The 19,305-nt window shown below is 37.8% G+C and overlaps 1 long non-coding RNA gene across 2 annotated transcripts in view; it reads left to right on the top strand.

Annotated features, from left to right (window-relative positions):
- Nucleotides 1-214: 214 nt before the first annotated feature.
- Nucleotides 215-19,305, top strand: part of LOC110476981 (uncharacterized) — a 37,826-nt gene continuing 18,735 nt past the window's right edge. For both annotated transcript variants that reach the window (XR_014953118.1, XR_014953117.1), the window contains exon 1: nt 215-4,609. This is a non-coding gene — a long non-coding RNA (uncharacterized LOC110476981). The remainder of the gene's footprint in view (nt 4,610-19,305) is intronic.

Here is a 19,305-nt window from a genome sequence, read left to right as displayed (position 1 = left end):
GTATGCAGGGTATTAGACAAGAAATTTTTCAGTCTCTTTACCACACAATTTCAAATGCAAAGAGCCTCTGGTTTCCATGTAGTAATAGTGTTTCAATCTCCCAGCCATATAAAATGCCTGGCTAATTGGACTGGTAGAGGAGAGGGGTTTTTTTGTGTTTGATAAATTAATCAGTGAGCACTGCTGTACATTTCCCACTAAAATTCTTAATGCCAAAGAATGAGATTCTTTCTTTAGTTTTTAATTGAAGGGATGACTTTTGATCCTCTATTAGTGAGAAGAGAAGAAAGCCTTTCAGACGGAAGCGGCACCCCAGCTGTTGCTCAGCATCTGAGAGGTTCAGCACTGCACTTCCACGAATCCCAGGAGCCTACTGATACTTAGCATAAACATGCTAAAAGGATCAAATTGACATTCACACAAACTAGAGTCCACGAAATCACAAAAGCTCTTAATCCAAGCCTCTGTGTAAAAGGATCACTTCTAATTACCAGTCTAGATTAATCATCAATGTTTAGCTAATAAAAATGAAGCTATCAATAAGCAAAGCAAATTCTGAAATGCTGGTAGAGTCCAGGCATAAGATAGAAGATGATTTAGTCATTCATTGCAGCATTTCTTTCTTTCTTGCTCAGTTTTTCAGCATTTCCAAAGCTTTTGAAACTAATGAAGACAAAAATCCCTGAGGCTTCATTGGTTACAGGTTCCACACAAACACTCACACACACACAAAGGCAAGCAGGTCAAGAAGCAGGGCAATTGAGGATATCCTGTTAGAATTCTCTGTAGGTCTTTGCTCCTGCCTGGTACTGCTCAGTGGAGCTAACACATAGCTGGACCCTTAGGCAATGTTATAGGGCAGCTGCAAGTCAAGGTGAAATGCCACTTCTGCTCTTTCATTAACCCTCCCGGGCCTGTCATTAAATATGGCAGGCTTAGCATTTTTCAGTTCAGATGGAAAAGCACTGCCAATCCCAGGAGGCAGAATTTTTTCAATGCCTAAATTGATGAACAAGACAAGGTCAGCAATTTTCAGTTTATTGACAGAACTCTATTTATCTTTAGAAGTATTGAAATGGTATTCCAGGTGCCCTGGAGCAGAACTGTGACCAGACCAAAAACAGAGTTTATGAGAACCACTATCACTTTACTACCTGAAGTACTGTGAGTGGCTTTAAATTAGCTTGCTACATTGGAGTGATTTTGTGATTAGAAATATTTTCGTAAGAAAAGAACTTAAATAAATGCAACAACACACGATAGATGGAGACAAACACAGAGAAGCAGAATAATAGAGAAAGAGCAGAAACTGCAGCCAATCACCCATTTAAAGTTAAATATAGGTTCTGATGCAAAAATTGTGTGTGGGCTTTGTTTGAGGTTTGTTTGGTTGCTTATAAATGTTTATCACTAACAAGCTGACTAACTGATCTAGATCTCAGTGGGAGAAAGAGAACTGACCATTTGAAATCTGCCATCATCACAGCAATTCACTCATGACAGTTACTGAAAGCCACAGCTGAGCTCCACTTTTTTTTTTATAAAACTAAATAACCTTAGTTTATTCATAATGAATAATAATGGGTGACACATTGCTGCAGGAGCAATTTGCAAAAATTGGATTTTCCCCTTTAACCATTGCTGGAAGGGGGTTGCACTGAAAGGCCTTGCCTTCAGCTAGAAAAAAGTGTCTTTTTTGTCCCCCCAAACAAATGCAGATTGTCTAAAAGTAGGCCAAAAAAAAAAAAGAAATGGAGGTAATAAATGTTTCTAGCAAAGACTAGAAAATCTAGTTAAAATCTGGAGCTTACTGACTTTACTTCAACCCACTAAATCAATAGCAGAAAGGTCTGACCAGAGCAGGGGATCTGCAGCAGTGATGGGGTGACTGCATCTCTGCCCCTTGAGCTGCTTCATGAATGAACACTTAGCCTTTGTTAAAACTGCAGATTAAACTGTTGCCTTCCTAGCTTTTGCTGCAAATGAACTAATTTCTGCTAGCTAAAATGAGTGAAGACCACATCTTTGTCCCCAAGGAAGACAGAGTCTAAGGACACACCATCTTTTCATTATACAAACTATATTTTTAAGGGAAAAGCAAGCTGGGATTCCATGGTATCACTAGGCTAACTTCCTTGGATGAGGTTTTGTTTTTTGGAGAGGTTGTACTGCAGACACCCCAAGTCTCCTAACAAAAATGGTCTGGTTACTTAGCCTTTGAAACAGGCAGCATCTCTGCATTTTAATTAAGTCCTGACATTAGGACGCCTGGAAAAAAAACAAAACTTCTGTGTGCCAGCAAAGAAAGCAACACCAGAAGTGTGTGGGAAAGCGGCTGGGATTGAATCTCTCAAGGCTGAAGCATGATTCCAGGGCTGCTCTTCTGCTTCTCACAATGATCAACTACCTTAACTGGGGCTTGAAATGAATGTGGCTGCAGGGCTGCAACTCCAAGAGCATCCTCAAAGCCACTGAGGACATTTAGAGACAAGGATGGGTCTGATGAAGTTCTGTAGAATCCAAGCTGCTAAGAGCCACCAATTTAGATTTGCACAGAAGCAGGAATTTCTTTCTAAAAATGTAGGCATTAGCAGGCATTGAGCACCCAGGGAGCCAGAGAACCTGGCAGAGTTTCACTTTTCCCCAGTTTGCCCTTCAAGGACCCCAGATGGTGTTGAGTGGATGTGTATGCATGGAAAATGCCAGCTGGCAATTAATCTCAGAGATATTTCTGAAGAGGTAAACATTACTTTCGTCCTGGAAGACTAACAATATTAATGATGCAAAATAAGTTTCTGGGTAACCCTTCAAAGTAAAATTCTTATAGTTCCTCCAGACTAGATTTGCAATTTTTAGGAAGTGGTCAAAGAATCAATACCTGAGTTTTGTGCTTTGAGCAGGGAGTATCTAAGATTTTGTTGATAACCTCAGAGTTTCCTGATGATAGTTTCCTTTATGTCAATGATTCATGTCAATTTTAGCAAAATTCTCTTTCCATTTACCCTGGAGCACATCTGTGGGCTTAGCAAGTCCATGTATATTTCATTATATCTTTCACATGTGTATTTCACATGAGCCTGCTCTCATCTGGCTGCAAATTTAACTTGGCAGTTCAAGTGTTAGCCACCAAGTGATGTTTTCACCAGAAAACATGGCCAGCATCCCTCCTACCTCCCGACTCCTCTCTTCCTGCTGCATCAGCCTCCAGTCCCCTCTCCCAGCTGTGCCCTGGGTAGGAAATGCAGAGGCACCTTTGGGCACAACTTCTATGCACAAGGATGGCAGGTGAAAGGCACAGTGTCTCACAGTTTAATTGATGTAGTCATAGCATCAGCCCCCAAGGCAGCCACAGACCCTCATCCTCGCTGCACACAGCCACTGACACCTTCACCCCAGTTTCCAGATGCTTTGCTCACCTCCCCTCTTCTGGTATGTTGGTGTGGCTCCATGCTGGCCTATACAAATTTTGGTTCTATGCAAATTGCTTATGGTATGCAAATCAATGCATTAAATAACTAACATAAAGTGACACACACAGAGATGTGCATAACTTGGCAGCTATAAATCTGGAATCGTTCCACTGACGTCAATGGTTTCACTTCAGATAGGCTCCAGCATAGAAGGTGTTGAAATCTGGCCCTGTGGTATTTTCAGTCAGCTTCTAAACACAAACTCAGGAATTAATGATTTTAAAGGTGTCATTATTATTATTGCCTGTGGGTTTTGTTATTATTTAGGTTTGTATGACTGAAAATACACCAAAATGTGTTTTCAGAATGTGCTTGATTTCAAGAGAGCTCACGTTGATGATAAATAGAGCACCTGTGGTCTATCAGAACTTCAGGCAGTTGGAACCTGATTCACTTTGGTCCTAGTGGCATAATAGTTTCTATTTTAAAGTAGCCAGGGCCTAAAATGCAGGATTTATGCCAAAAAGTCTTCAGAGGCAGATGTACACCTAAAGTATTTGAAATGAATTTAGAATAGAGAATGAGCAGAGATAGTTCCGTGCTACATGCCATGTATTTTTGATCTGGGGCTGGGAGCCTGGCAGCATATGCACCATCTTGTGTAACCACCCCCTGACAAGGATCTGCTGTTATTGTGTGCAGGGAAAGCAGAACATGGTAAAGGTTAATGCTGCACATGGCAGCACCACAGTGCTGAGCAGGGCCCTGGTTGTGACTGCTCCAAAAGCGCTCTGCAGTCATTTACACATTCGCAAATGTCGCTTTCACATGGCAGAATTTCCACCCACTTTTGCCTGAATGTAAATGACTTCAAGAGATGCCAGGCATTAAGTGTTCTCACAACTGCCCCCAACATCCCACTGCTCAAAAACAGTGCTTCAAAAGACTCCTAGAAAACCCTGTAAGACTTTCAAAATAAATCTGTTTGTGTTTCTGAGCCTTCTTGGTCACTAGTGGGCTTAGGCTCAGAGTTACAAGGATATACTGAATTACAGGACATGTGAAACGATGACAAGGAGATCCAGCAAAGCCTGATAATGAGAGACTGGAAGAGCCAAACTCTGCTCCTGCTGTCTATTTGATCTGTTCAACTCACCATAAATTCTGTTGCATACTGCATGGGTAAAAAGCTACAGGAGGTTTGTATTGCATGAAGAAGCTTCCAGATTTCTTATTAGTCAACTGAACTAGCATCAGAGATTATGGATTTAAATATAGAAGCAGTCAAAACTGGAAATGTCTGTGCCTAACTGTACAAAAAATGTTAACAAGTGTGTATTATGTTTTTAGCAATATTTTCCTTTGGTTTTGTGTGTGGTTTGGGTTTTTTTGTTTTTGTTTTTGTTTTTTTTTGCTGACATTATAATTATGGTATCTGCACGTTTGTGTTGCTACAACTAACTTCAACTGACAAAATTAGAAATGCCTATTATAGCCATTAGTCTGGGAATGCTTTTTAGTTTGTTTAGGTTTTTCTTTCTTAATCCTAACAGTCTCCCTGCAGACCTGAACTGACATCAATTTACCAGTGTCTTGACATCTTAAAGTTGTTTCTTATAAAATTTGCATTGGTGTCATTTTGTTTCAAGCTGATATTGTGACAGTGTCTCCCTGGATTTATACTGACAATTTATTTTTGTTTTGACATCATGTCATCCCTATAGCCCTTCACTAGCTTCTATCATAAGTCTGTGGATTTAAATGAAAAGTGGTTTCTTTGTGCAAACTACAGTAACTAACTAAACTTTTTCAGTAGCTACTTTTCTGACCTCAATATCTAGCTATTGATTGCACTTGGGTTTTTATAGAAATGTCAAAAGTTCCTGCCTAGTGCTTTAGGCAGCTCTTCCATATGTACCAAATAAGGAAATTAAACCAAAGCTCCCCTTGAAACTAAAAAGTAATTGCCTATAAAAAAAAAAAAAGGGTGAATGCATGTTTATAAAACCAACATCAAACAAACAAATGGGCCCTATTGGTGGCATTGCCTGGAGAGCTGCTGGTCCTCCTTTGCTTTCACTGAAACATTAGAAACACCTTTTTGGGACTGAACATAACATCTGCTTCCAGGTGTTTCCTTGGAAAACACAAATTCGTCAATATCTATATATTTAATATGCTGTTTCTACTTCATTTAAATATTAAAAATTACATTAGGCAAGCTCTGGTGTGGGCTAGGGGAAGGGAGTTTTCAGGAAAGTTCCCATGTGATATTATAGCTTTGAACCTGGTTTATTTTTTCAGCTCTTTCATTCTTAAATTCAAAGAGGCAAGAAGGATTGCGAGCAATGTCACAAATGCCTTGTGACCCTTCCTGAAGTAGAGCCATTGCATGTTAGAGCTAAAATTCCCAAGGGGATATTTGTAAATTATAAAGCAAAATCCTGCCAGTGATTATTGAGTGTTCCTAGGATTATCCATGATCCTGACAGAGTGGCCTGTGTATGTGATTTTGCAAAAGCTATTTTTCATCAGAGTACGTGCATGGTTTAATGAGATATTTGCAGGGGTAACATCATTTCTGTGTTCTGGTATAAATGGTTCAGCTTCTATATATCATAGCTGGTAAATCACAGTATGGGTCCAGAGAAAAGGAGCCTTCAACAGCAAAATTTTCTCATTTTTATTGGATCAGAACATAAATTCTGACTGATGGTTATGGTAATTTGCTTTCACTAATGTCTCACCATCAGTGTCTAGGCAGAAACCCCTCATGGTTTAACCAAAATTAAGAACTCAGATGTGAATCTTATGTGTGTGTGGGAGTTTATTTATTCTGCCCCATTTCACAAAGAAGAGTGAAATTTGATTGTCTGAACAGGGTAATCAGGCATCATTAGAAAAGACTTCCAGCTCCTGTTCTAAAAGCACCCAGGTCCTGACAGAGGTCCTGTGTGATACCTGTCAGCCTCACATGGAGGTTTAGAAACCACAGCAGATCTCACCTCCAGAAGAGATCAATACCTAAGTATGACAAGACCAAGACAGGAGACATTTTAACAGCAGTGGAAATAGAGACCTGAGAAGACAGTGTGTGAGGCTGGTCACAAAATTTATTTTTAAACTCATCAAAACAAAAATTATGACTTCATTATAAGTTTAACTGACACCTTGAAAGTTAAATTGGAATTACTTTGAACTTTATCACCAGAATTCAAAGGGGAACCTTGGGCTTGAAACTACTTAGAAAGAAACTGAATGCAAGACCTGCACTAAATGTAGATAAATTATCAGATATCTATAAGAGCAGTGTCAATTTCTATAAATGATTCAGATGAGGAAAAACCATAGTGTATAAACCTATCAGTGAAGTTTCTTCTAAATCCTTAACTTTTCATTAGGTATTCTCTTTGCACCCTTCCAATATTGAAATATGTTGCTGCTGCTGTTAGAATTAGATCAGTATATTTCTGTTTATCTGCAGAAGCACTCAATCTGCTTTTGATTTCAGCAGAGTTTCATATGTAATTAAACATCTGTCAGATTGGAATGTTGCTTTCAATAATTCGTTTGGGGAAGGGAAAGACCACCACTGGAAATAGCACTCTGTGCATTAAGCATGGCAATGAGCACTCATATTAACCTTGCATTTTAGCCCTTCCAAGCACTTTTTACCTGAATTTAAATCTGGTCTTATTGCATAGATATTTTGAAACTAACTTCTGAGTTTTAGTCCCTGTTGTATGCCAGTTTTTCACATATGTCAATCATCTCTGAGTGATGCTAGCTCTAAACACAGTTTGGGGACTTCAGCATATTGCTCAGGGTGTCCAAAAATGTAGGACCTTTTTGAAAATGTAGCTTTGCTCAGCTGATATTGAGCTTTCTTTCTGGCTAGCAATACTGATGTAACTGCAAAGGAAGCTCTGCGATGCTCTGCATCTTGGTACAGCCTGTACAGGTCAACAGAAACACCAAGAAATTTGTGATAGCAAAATCAGGGATTAGAAACTTGGAAAGTGCCTCAAAAGGTATGATTGCCTGAAACTTGGATTTTCACTGCCTTGAGCAGTTACCACAGCCAGACTCACCCTACCAGTGCTGGAGCAGTTCTGTGGACTCAGAACTGGCTCACAAGGGACCACAAGTTGTGAATAGTCCCAGATCTGGGTGTCATACCTGTGTGGCAAGAAACAGGTGAGGACTGGTCTTGTTATGCTTCCCATGGAGATTTATCCAGGCTTAGGGTTTATTATCCTCAAAATACACAGACCTAGAGATTATAGTTAACTATTATTTACCTGCTCTAAATTGGAAGTTTTTCTTGCTGGGAGAACAGAGCTGACAAAGGGTTTGCTTATTCTTTCTGCAGAGGATATGGTCCCTTTATAGAAATTCCATGGTGTCCTGTGAAGTGAGACACAGAGAGTTGCTGCTGATCCCCACATTTGGATGAGTTTGACCACAGATTTCTGCTTCACCAAACATGAAGGGTCAGTCAGGTATAAAACCAAGGCCTATAATACCACTGGCTGTGGAGGACTGCTTGGTGACAATGGTTTGTAATGCTTGGATAAGAACAGAGTTGTTGCTGTTCTTTACAGCATGAAAAATCCAGATATGTAAAAACCCAAGCATATGTATGCCCAATGCACTTCTGATGGTCATGTGATAAAAGGTAAAATCAGCTGTGAAAGAATATTACATAATGTGAGTTTATTTTCATGTGCAGACAGCATTGGGAAGAATATATTGAAACTTACATTCTAATTTCAATATGTAACTGGTAACAGAGGAAAGTTCAAACTGACCCTTTGAAGATCTAGTATTTTTTTGGCTATAATTTAAAAGTCAATCATAATTTTCAACCATTATTTATTGCATATTTAATATGCCTTTTGTGTTTTCAGCATGCTCCATTTTTACTGATGTTTGAGTAAAACCAGAACCTATTTCTCAAGGATCTACATGTTATATTCCATAAGTTTTAACCTTGTGAAACTCCTTTTTAAAATGTGAACAAGCATCCCAGATGATGGGGAGGAAGAAGGGGAGCATAATCCAATTCTACATAATATCACTTCAGCTTCTCCTTATTCCATTACTTAAAAATTCAGCATCAATTAAGTGTTAAGAAAATATAAATGTCTTGGTCAAGTAGAACAAAATCTACAGTAATTAATTGCTGCAATATTTCTTGCAGCCATTCCCCCTCCATAAGAAATTAATTTTCATTCTTCAATACTTCAGACAAGATTCAGGACATGGAGAACATGGTGATACAAGGGTAGAAAATTAATTTGGTTGATGTCATTCTGTAGTTGAATCCCAGCATTAATATCCTTTGTAGAGTGACTGGGAATGATATCTGAATTTAAAAGTGATTCTGTGAAATTTGAGGCTTTACAGAATTGATATTGTTCTGGGAATGAAGATGTTGCAATCTTCCTGCCATTTGCAAAAGCCAGTAAAAGTGAAGAATCAAATGAGACCTAAAATTCCCATCTCTCTCTCCAAAAAACACAGCTGTCATCATCATCTCCCACTCCCCTTTTGTAATGATCACACAGACTTGCCAAGATAGTCACGTCTACGATTGTCTGTGTTTTGATGGATGAGCCCTTAAAAAAAAAAGAAAAAAAGCTGAAATATGCCTGAAGGCAAAAAAAAAGAAGAACGTGTCTTTGTGCAGAACTTTCACTGGCCCCTAGATAAGAGAAAATTCTGGCCAGAAGAGAACTTCAGAGATATCTGAAGCATTTTTCAACCCAGGGAGGGAATCAGGAGAGATGGGTTTGGGCTCCTACCTGCGTCCCAGTCCAAAGAATCTTCCTTAGGAAGGGAATTCTCTCACATCTGAGCAGTATCTGGGGGCAGCTGATGTTTTGCACCCCATGCTGGCCTGATTAACACTGGGGTTTGCACCTCAAGAGTGAAAGAACTCCTCTGCAGCTGTGCTGGCAGAGCACAGGCTGCTGGTGTTAGGCTGGGGCAGCCAGATCACAGAGGGGAAATGTGGTGCCAGGTTTAGAATATAAGAATTTTAAATGCCCCACCACTGAGATCACCTGAAGTTTTATACTGTGCATTTGGTTCAAAATGATTAAGCTTTCTTTTCTCGACTCTGAAGAGAGCCTTAGCTCTGACTTGAGTCTGATTTCAGATCCATTTATTATAAAACTAGTGTTTGAAGGGTAACTCTGAAGGGACTTCATTTGTATTTGCTGAAGAGATTGGTATGTCTGCTTCTGACATTCTGATTCAAAAAATCATCCTTGAACCCAGAGTATCTATTTCTATGTTCCTTTTATGAAACATTATGGAGAATAATTGTTTAGTAAAAGCATTGTCATTTACATTATTGTATGTTATTTGACCTTCCTCAAGAGCACTGGGACACCTCCAAGCACAGCACTTAGCTTTGAATATTGGCACTTGTGAGCTTGTTCTTACACTCTGGTAAGATGATTAACGTACCTTGGAAATTACCTAATGGCTCAATACACCTTCTATGCAGCCTCTTGTAAGAGAAAAACAGGATAATGTGAAATACCATTTATGGGTACAAAATGGAGGAGTTGAAACAGAGAAACTCATTCAGAAGTATTGACAGGATATCTGTAGTGCTGAACATCCACACAGCAGAATTTAAAAGCATGCATGAAATACAGTGCTATTGGAACACATCCCAAACACATGGAGACACCTGGGTGACAAGGACAGTCCCTCTTTAGAGGCTGGTGGAAGGAACATGGAGAGATTTATCTGGTCAAAATATTGACATGGAACCTTGCCTTTTTTTACAAGATGTAAAGTATTGTATGTCTATGACACCAAAATGTCCTAAATTAACTTCATCAACCACTTGGAAGGAACGGCTAGACTAAATGTTTGGATCTGTCATCCCTCCTTTTTGGACATTGGACTCATTTTTAGCAGAAGGAAAGGATGTTAAATGGTCCACACTGATTAACAGTGTGAGTAATGGCTAGAATACTACTGGAGAGTGTTTATCTGTATATTACATTTTAATGCTGAGGTTCATAATCTCGATGGCATTTTTATTGACATTTATTAATTTGAATGGCTCTAATTCTATAAGTTTATAATGGTTATATAAAAGCATCTGTTCTAAGTAACAGCATATTTCTGTGATTCATTTTTTAGTATTAGCACTTGACAGAGACTGGTTATCTGCACACTCTGGATGACCTTGATGTAACTTCAAAGTACAACTTAAGTGCAACAGTACAGTAAAAAGATACTCCAACAAGAAAGTTTAATCTCAAATCTCTCATGTGCTCAAAAATTTTCCCACTGTTGCTATTACAGTTCCTGTCCTCATTTTCAAAAGCCTAAGACACAAATGAGCTTTTGTTAAGTGCCCTAAATCATCACTTATTTGCCTGAAGGTGTTAATGATAGGTCACATTCTTTTCACACACAAAGTAGAACATTATTTCTAGAATTCTCCTATTGATTTCAGTGCTGTCAATATACAATGACTGCCACTGAAAATTTGTCGCTAATCGTAGAATTTCCAATTCTCTCTCCATTGTTCTAAAAATAATATCTTGCAGGAGTGCTCATACCACTGTCAGTTTATCGAAGAACAACTTCCAATTGAAAAGCCATGAGATGTTATTAGCTTATATTATACATGAAAGTTAAAAGTAGTGTGTCATCTGGAAGGCAGAATACATTACATTCCAACAGTGTCATCACGAAGGGACTTGAAAATACACTCCCAAAAATAGTGCAGTCAATGGGCTTATTCAGCTGATCTCTAAGTATTGTCAGTATCTTTTATTATTGTCATTATTATTATAGCACATTGGGTATTTTTTCTTCCATTTGACAAAAAAATATGTAATAATCAGTTTCTTTTTATTGGCTTGAGACTATCTAGGGACAACACAGAGGATCTTTTATAATGAAAAACTACTAAGAGGTGCAGCCACTTTTGGCAAGGTTAAATTATGAACGCAATTCTACCAAACAAAATTCATGAGTCACAAACAAGCTGCCACTGCAAAAAAAAAAAAAAAAAAAAAAGGAATTTAAAAAATAAAGCTTTCTCTTCCCCTATGTCTAACATATATACTGATACACATTTAGGAATTCAACTCTTTGCTGCAGTCAGACTTCTGGAACGGTAATCACTCCCTTGAGCTTGGAGAGAGACTATTTACAAGAGAATGTAGTGACAGAACAAAGGAGAATGGCTTCAAACTGAAAGAGAATAGTTTTAGATTAGATATTAGGAAGGAATTCTTCACTGTGAGGCCCTGGCACACATTGCCCAGAGAAACTGGGGATCCTCCACCCCTGTAAATGCTCAAGGTCAAGTTGGATGGGATCCTGAGCAACCTGGTCTAGAGGAAGGCGTCCCTGCCCATGGCAGGGGGTTTCAAACCAGATGATCTTTAAGGCCCCTTCCAATCCAAAGAATTCCATGATTATATGAGAAGTTGGAAAGGGAAAGGGAAAGGGAAAGGGAAAGGGAAAGGGAAAGGGAAAGGGAAAGGGAAAGGGAAAGGGAAAGGGAAAGGGAGGGTATTTTTCCTCTGGCTCTAACTGAAAATATGGCATCCTTTGTTGGAAGGGAGGAAGTAAATTAAGGAGAAAATAGATTATATTTTTACAGTAGATGCTGATATCTAGCCAGTCTGGAAAGCAGAAAAGTGTTAAAAAGACAAAGCTCTGTGCCCTGTTACAGGTTCTAGTGTTTTTATGGATTTAGCAGGCTTCCTTCACCACAGCAAGTTGATCTTTGTGTACAAAGCACTAATTTGTGTCAGTGGATAACTTCAGTAATGCAAACAGTGGGTGAACCCAGCTGAGAAATTTGCACTATGGAACAGAAATTGAGTTTTTTGTGTGGCATATTTCATATTTTCTACACAATCTTTCAAATCTACTGTTTTCCTCTCTCCCTGTCCATGTACCCCAAGACCGATGCTCCTAGCTTCCCACTCACAAAAGCAGGTCTCAGGACTCCACCAGCTAACAAAAAACTAAAAAATAACCCAAACAAACATCCAAACAAACAAACAAAGCCACAAAATAAAAACTGAACAAAACCAAAAACCAAAAATAAAAAAAACAAAAACAAACAAAACCCAAAAACAAAAACAAAACAAAAACCCAAACAAACAAAAAAATTTAAAAGGCAGGAAATTATACCCATTTTGCTGAGAGTTTTTTCCTGAGTCTAGTTAGAGAAAACCACAGACAGCTATCTTCTGCTTCACAATATGTAAATATACTGCATTATATTGAGTAAAACAGAAAGAAATTACTCATCAAGAATTTTCTCTACAAGCGTGCAATTAGAAATATTTTCCAAATTAAAACACAGCCAAAAGCTGCAGAAATTCACATCTAGAAGTAAACATCTTAAAACTGCTTTAGGATAAATATTCTGCTACACTGCAGGAATTTAAAGAAATGAGAAAAAAAAGGTGAGAAACACAGTGCATGTACCTGTGGTTATATGGACTGTAGTTAAGCTGATCTTATGACACTCAAAAATTCTGTTTGTGTTTAAAGGTAAGTGTTTGAAAGAAGAAGAATTGATCTTCACTGATATCCATCTGTGAAGTTCTGACCTCTGCTTTCATCAGCAAGCCTTTCTGCCAGGCAGCTGAGAGTCAAAAGAAAGCCTTGCTGTGAGTTCTACCAAATTCACTGTGACCCTAATTCATCCTGTCTTATGTTGAGAGTTTAACTACACCATTTTCACAAGGAGTTCAGTCCCTCTACACTCCCTCAAATATCTACAGAAAGTTGTAGAACCAGACCAGGCATCTGACAAAACTCTTCTGTTCCTAAACCATGAAAGATGCCTCCTTTTGAAAATGCAAAAACATAAACAAATTCCATAATTTGCTTTATCCAGGACAAAGGCTTTAACCACGAGACTGTGGTTTAGTTCTGGAATGAAGATTCAGTAGAGTAACATTTTCTTTTGGTATATCTTCTCATCCTATTCCCTTCCCGGGCCATGGTGTTCATTAAAGAGACATGGGTAGACTCTGATGTCTGCAAAGAAAGGCTTGTGCTGCAACTAAACCTTTCAAGTCTGTAATTAACCCAAACTCCATCTTCAGTTATTGAATTGAGCTCTGTGTAAGGGTCCTGTACTGCAGAAAAAATCACACATATCTAGAAAGGCTTTTCAGCCAATCTGAAACCATCCGTCACTATTCTTCATTAAGCTCCACCCACTGATTTACTGAGAAACTCTTGACATCTTACAAAGTTCTCCATCTCAAATTTGCGAGTTTCACCTATATCCTTCCAATTTGTGTAAGAAAATGATGAGCCACTAATGTCACTCCAGACCCATGTCTCAGCCTGAGGGATATAATTTCCCATCTTCACTCAAAAATATTACACTCCACTGAACACTGAAGTAACTTGGGCTGGATTTATTGGCTGTAGTACAGTGTCAAGTACTGTGTTAAGTCCACTACTTGTGAAAATACCCACGGGGAACTCATGGAAGGTCAACATTAAGCCTTTCTAAGCAGTAAAAGCAGAAGTAGTAATACACACATAGCTCTGTCTGGGTGCAGGCATTGTATAAACCACGTTAACAGTACTGGCTAATTAAAGTCTTCTGTCAACTGATTAAAGATTTTATTGTAGGAATCCCAAATCCTTTTGCAACTTCTGTTATTGTCAAGCATAAAATACTGCTCCACACTTGAGAAATATATTCAGAATCCAGAATAATGTATTAAAATGGCTTGACATCATCCCACTCTGCTGAGACAGAAACTGCTTTTCCATTTCTATGCGGCTTACTTGCAGTTTTCCCTCTAGCACCAGTTCTTGCTTTAACTGCAAACAGCAGCCAGCTGAAATGGACAAGTAGCATTAACTTTAGACTCAGAAATACAGAAACTGTACTCATTAATCATTCCATATGAATTTACCACCATTAACAAAATTTTATATGATGGGGATTTGCATCAGGAAGAAAAGGAAGCAGTGGAGTGCTTTCTTTTGTTTTTTTCTGGGTTTTTTTTTGCTCTAGCTTGATGTCAGACATAACAGAGCATATTTAATACTCCTACAGCTGGAAAAGAAGGTTTATGAAATGTGGGCTAGGATCTATCTGGAATAGATTAGATTACCCATTCATGTTCCAAGCAGCTGAACTGAGGCAAATAACACCAGGATTTGAAGCCTGAAACCTCCAGCAGCAGTTATGGGACAGGAGAGTTCCCTGTAGACACTGATTCCTGCCCTTTCATCTTGACCAAGTTCTTCCTGTGGTTGTTCCTATAGGTATATACTGTATTTTCACTGTCTCTTGTGGAGATCCTAACAATATCTTTTATCTCTTATTTGCATCTTTTTTAAGGATAATTGTGTCCCACCACAGGGGCAATAAACCACCAACAGAACCAAAAAGGAAATATATTTTTGCTTTATTTTGCTCCTTTGAAAATCTTAACTGGAGCTCTATTTTCCTGTGCTGTGTGTTTTTTCACTGTGGTTATCTTGCTGACATTTTTCCTTCTTCTCACTCAAAGCAGCTATCTCTGTAGGATCATTTATCCTTCAGGCAGCTGTCTTGTTGGGACCACAATCCTGCTAGAACCTCTCAATAGTAAACAAAATCCTTTGTGATTTCACATGTGCACTTTTGTTTTGCTGCCTTTAGATTTTGCAGGGTTTTCACTCTGTCCCTTGACCTTCCTGCTTTTCATCAAGCCCTAAACTTACACACAGGGCATTAACATAGGCCTGGATTTACCTAATCCACAGGGAAATTTTAAATTTTTCATAGGCTCATACAGCCCGATGACAAGTTTCCCGAGTTTGCCAAGGAATCTCTATTGTTAAATGGATATATCCAGAAGGATGTTAGACATAAATTTTTAAGGATGAGTTGGAGAAATAAATTTATTATTAGTGGGTCTGACATCCATGAAATACCTACTAGGTATGTTGAGGAGATGAGGAAGGAACAGAGTACCAAGTTAATTTTTCAGAGGAGAGATGAAATCATTGCTGTGCTTGCTTTAGCTGCTGAATTGGTCCCTCTTAAACAAGAGTAATTTGGGATATGCAAAAGCTCTGCTGGTCAGCTGGTAAAGCTTTGCAGATGTGCACATGAGCTTTATACAGGTCAGAACTTCAGTCCCCAGCATGCTGCATACATGAGATTCCTTCTAGGTCTATTTTCATTAATAATGTGCTTACTTCATTAAATTGTCAGGGAAAGTTAGAGAAAATTATTCAGACTTCTATTTTTTTAATAATAAAATGAGTTTAGGAAAAAAGTATTAGAATTTTTTTTCCTTTTTCTTTTTCTTTCTTTCTTTTCCTTTTCCTTTTCCTTTTCCTTTTCCTTTTCCTTTTCCTTTTCCTTTTCCTTTTCCTTTTCCTTTTCCTTTTCCTTTTTCTTTTTCTTTTTCTTTTTTTTCTTTTTTTTCTCCTTATCCTTTCCTTTTGCTGTTATTCTATTTCCTTTCTTTTCTTTTTCCTTTTTCTTTCTTTTTTATTCCTCTCTTTCTCTTTCTCTTTCTCTTTCTCTTTCTCTTTCTCTTTCTCTTTCTCTTTCTCTTTCTCTTTCTCTTTCTCTTTCTCTTTCCTTAGGGTATTCTGGTCATCATGAATGACACTATTTGAAAAGAAAGCTACAGAGGATGCCCTGTACATACCTGTGTGTGTATAAACACAACTACACCTTTAGTGGTCTTCCAGTGTTTACATTCTCCCCGCTCTGTTCAGCTCGGTGTTGCTTTATTACTCACACTGCTCATGCACTTGTAGTTTCCTCACTGAGGATTGGTCCAATGCACAGGGCTGAGGCTAAGTTTACATCTTCTCCAATTATAAAAGGGCCATTAAGTTCAGATAATGTGAAATATAAATTTAAGAGGAATTCTGGGGAAATCATAATTAGGTGCAGAGACATTACATGAGTTTAATGACCGAGATTTAATTTCAGTTTTCAGGATTATTAATTGAGAAACCTTATTTAGCTCATCTTCTTTTTTTTTTTCCTTAATTAATTGGAAATTTATTTTCAAGCAATTAAGGCAGAGATTCTTTTCAATCCTTAAGTGTTTGTGAGCTATATACTAATGTTCTCTACCTTGCTTTCAAAACTCTGTCTTGTAAATTTCTTTGAGCTCTTTCTGATAATAATGCATGCATGTGTTATTTATACAGAAAGAACAATCTCCAATTTATATATTCTGTAGGAAATTAAGTTACATGGGACTCAGAACTGAGCATTTCATAAATACTGATAGATTAGAAAGATAGTCTGCCACAAAACCATAGAGAAGGAAAAAAATTAAGAAATAGCATCGTTCTGTGTGCCTCTGCAAAAAATGGCTGAGATGTTCTGCTGTGGTGTTTTATGGATTACATAAAAAGTTCCATTATCTCAACAAGTAAAATCCATTTCCTGTAGCCCGACACACATGATGTGCCCACCCTAAAGTAATTACCTTCACTCTCAGGGGAAGAGTCACATCTCCAGGTGAGGGAAGCTGATTCCTTTCGATGCAAATTGCTTTTTGCATTCTGTATCTTGACAGTAGAGAAATGGTTCCATGTGCCAAACCTGCACACCAACTGGGTGCCAAGGTGTGATATCCAGTGGGTTGGTACATCCATGCAGGAATTCAGCTGCTGTTTCCCTGTTTGGCACCATGTAAGAAATCCAACTTTCTCCTTCCAAAGCTCTGCATCTGGATGCATTTAAAATGTGAGAGCTGGTGCATTAATTTAGGTTTTATTCTCCTGAATTGCTGCTCTAATCAAACGTGAATTATTGACAACTAACCAAGAATACAACATAGAGGATAGTACCACTTCCTAAAAACTTAAGCCCCATAAGAAACTATTTTAATAACTAGAGATTTTTTTTCCCTTATTTTTCAGAGCTAGGTCCTACCTAAAATTCTCTAACTCTCTAGTCTCATTTCTTTACTCCACAGTACTAAAAATACCTACTTTTCTATAGTCTCTGGCTTTCCAAAAACCACCATCAAATCTGCCCTGGCACCCCATGTCAGAAGTAACTCTTTGGACAAAAAGTCCAGCCATAACACAGAACCCTCAGGCTCTGAGACAGTGATTTCTGAGAAAAAAGCCTTACTGCACAGAAACAGAAGCATTTTTTTTTTTCTCAGTGCAGATGAAGAGGCCTCTTGGGAGGAAAAACATCAGGAAATAAAAATATCTTCAAATAATTTCCAGCCAAAAAATGTCCATGAAAATATATATTATTAAAAAACTATTTTAAGAATGGAGCTGGTGTTCCCTTTGTATTTGGGATCTATCAAAATTGGAAAAGGTGAGAAAAAATAATGATGTTTTAAATAAATAAAATATTATGAAGCAAAAGAAAGCACAAATAAATTCTGCTTTAAAAAAAAATTAATTGAATGATTTAGAGGATTAGTGTAAGGAAATATACTTCATGTCTAAATGACCAGTTCCTGAGAAAAATCAAATTGGTCTACAATGGAAGAGTGTTTATATCTATAGCTTGTCTGCCAACAACTCACCCAATTCACAAAAATATATAATTAATTAAATAAATAAATCTCCTGAGGCTGTTTCAAAGGAAAAAAAATTATAATTCAATGAAATGTTCATGAAAGTGTCTCCTGGGGAAGCTCAAACTCAAATTATTTTGTGTTTCCAACTTCAGCTGACACATGGCTGGCTGTTTGGCTGTGTCTGACTCATGAATTCTGTGTCTCATACCCCTTTTCTTCTTTATATATTGAGATTCCTGGATCGACCAGGAATATACCAATGTGACATTTCAGGGTCAAAGTGTTTTCAAATTTTCATCAAAAGGTCAAAATCTGCCATAGGAAAACCTGATTATTATTATTTAAAATCTATTCATTATATTTTCTTGAGTGAAAGAATAATTTCTCAGACAGATGAAGAGTGTCAATCACTAAGTCAGACATACAGCAGGTTATGGGTCCTCAGTCATTGTAGGGTTGACTGGTTCAGTGTTCATATGGTCACAACGTGGAAAAGTTAACTTTGATGCATAATAAATTATACCTGAATAAATAAACACATTCTGAGTCATGATAATGAAGTTTCTGCCTAAAAAGCAACACAGAAAATATTTGAAATAAATAATTATCTTCTGCTGTCTTTTCAAATGAGATAGTGGCAAACAGGGTGTCTAATATAGCATGGCTTCTGTTCTTTACTGAGTTTCAAGGTTAAGAGAGCAAATGGCAAATATGATTGTTGTTTGCTATCAGCCTCCATTTCAGTGAGCTCCTGTGAGTACCACCTTGCTTCTCCTGTTTTATTCACCATTTCAGATCAATTAGATGCATCTTTCTCAGGCCAGACTCCTTTGTACAAACATACCTTCTTCCCATAATTACTTTTTAAACATGGAGCTTTTCTAAAAAAAAAATATCAGCTTTCTGAGAATCTGCTGTGTATTGGTACAAGCTTCTTATGTCCCTTTGAGGTTTTTTTTACAGACAGAGGTTTTAGTAATGTATCATCACAGTTATTTTTAAAGTACCTCGTACTGAGACCCAGTATCTGTTGCAAGATAGAGTCCTCACTTTTAGTCACAATTGGCCTCAATTCTTTTGGCTGCTTTCTTGTTTCTTTAGAAAGTACAAGTTTAGCTAGATTTTTCTCTCTAGCTCTTCCTCTTTTTATCTTCCATGACTTATGCAAATGATTAGTTTTCCCTCTTAATTAGGAACAATCTGTAATAATGGTGCTAATATTAGCTAGGATTTACAAAGATGGATCACTACATCATCTTACTTTGTTTTGAAACATGGCTGAAAATATGCTTGTAGGTAGAAATAAGAGCCCTGCAAGGCAAGATTTCTAGTTGAGTTATAAGGGTTATAAAGGTTAT

The sequence above is a fragment of the Lonchura striata genome, chromosome 2 (genome assembly GCF_050655825.1).
Source record: "Lonchura striata isolate lonStrDom1 chromosome 2, ASM5065582v1, whole genome shotgun sequence".
NCBI lineage: Eukaryota > Metazoa > Chordata > Aves > Passeriformes > Estrildidae > Lonchura > Lonchura striata.
Note: the sequence above shows the minus strand (reverse complement) of the source record. Positions and strands in the feature narration are given on the sequence as shown.